Source organism: Mauremys reevesii, linkage group 15 (assembly GCF_016161935.1).
Source record: "Mauremys reevesii isolate NIE-2019 linkage group 15, ASM1616193v1, whole genome shotgun sequence".
NCBI classification, from domain to species: Eukaryota; Metazoa; Chordata; order Testudines; family Geoemydidae; genus Mauremys; species Mauremys reevesii.
Window position 1 is genome coordinate 11,405,039 of NC_052637.1, and position 1,425 is coordinate 11,406,463.

The following is a 1,425-nucleotide window of genomic DNA, read 5'->3' on the forward strand; positions in this document are numbered from 1 at the left end:
TGCTTGTTCCATCCCCTTCACACTGCATTTTATCAAGCTACACCTTAAATAAACTTCTGATCTTGTAAAAGTGACAAGCCTGTTGAGTTTGATGTTACACTATTGTGATAATGTGACTGATTGATTGTCAGAGGAAAGGAGCACCACCAACAGCTACCATTGTAAGTGTTGAGTCTGTCCACCAGCAGGTACTGCATTAAACTAAGAGAGTAAAGTATACCGAAATATTAGGAAAAGGAGAGAAAACAGGGTCATTCTGTGTCACTTAATCTTGACCATTGTCCTTCTCATTCACTCTACAGCCATCACACAACGTATTGAGGAAGAAAAATGTCCAAGCAACCAAACCACTGTGACTGTATTTTCCTGGGATTCTCTACATTAGGAAATGCAGATTTGCACTTTATTGTATTTCTAGTGCTTTTACCTGATATCCGTTGGGGAACCTTCTCATCACAGCCAGCTCCTCGACCATCACCTTCACATCCCCACAAAATTTTTCTTTGATTAATCTGTCCATCCTAGACTTTACATCTTCTGTCACCATCCCCAAATCCATGGCCAATTTCTCAAGAACACCAGATTGATTTCTTATTATGGATGTGTTGCCCAAGTCTTTTTTCTTGCCCTTTGCTTCAGCCAATTTGCCATACTGACCATAATGGCGTATGACCGACAGCCGCCGCCATTCAAGCAACCACTGCACTATGAGATGGTGAGATGAACAGGACAGCTTGTGTCCAAATGCGCAAGTGCCTGATCAGTGGTATTTCAGTATTCTGCACCAAAATACTGGGAACACATTTATGAGCATCTCTGTGGAGGCACATGGTGGATCAGTTCTTCAGAAATTCCCTGGCTCCTCCATCTTGCCTGCTCTGACTCATCTTGGTGAAGTTGTTCCTATTTCTCTAGTGTGCTTTATGTTTAAGTCACTTTGGTTTTATAACTGGTGTCACATGTTCTGATCTTCAAGACAGTGATGAGGAATCCCTTCTGAGCAGGTCACGCATAAAGCCTTCTCCACCTCGCCTCCTCTGTTCTGGTTGTGGTCTCCTTATTCCTTTCACCTGGCCCTTTTCCTTCTGAAACCCACCCAACTCACCTCAGATCTGAATCTCTTGGTGGTTGTTCTCATTCACATAATGCTCTGGCCACGAATCATCATCTACAGCACATGAGAAACAAGGACATGAAAGGTGCACTGGGTAAACTGATAGGTTGGAGGTTATTCAGCAAGAATAAAATGTCTATATTTCTCCACTTGATCACAGTTTATCTTGTGTTTATAAATATAATCAGCTGTGGGGATGATTATTACGTCATGAGAACATGTACTGTGCAATCTGTTTATAAAACATTGGGTATTTTACCGATAAAAATCCAGACAAACTAAGTCAGAAGAAAAATAGTTGTTACTGTATT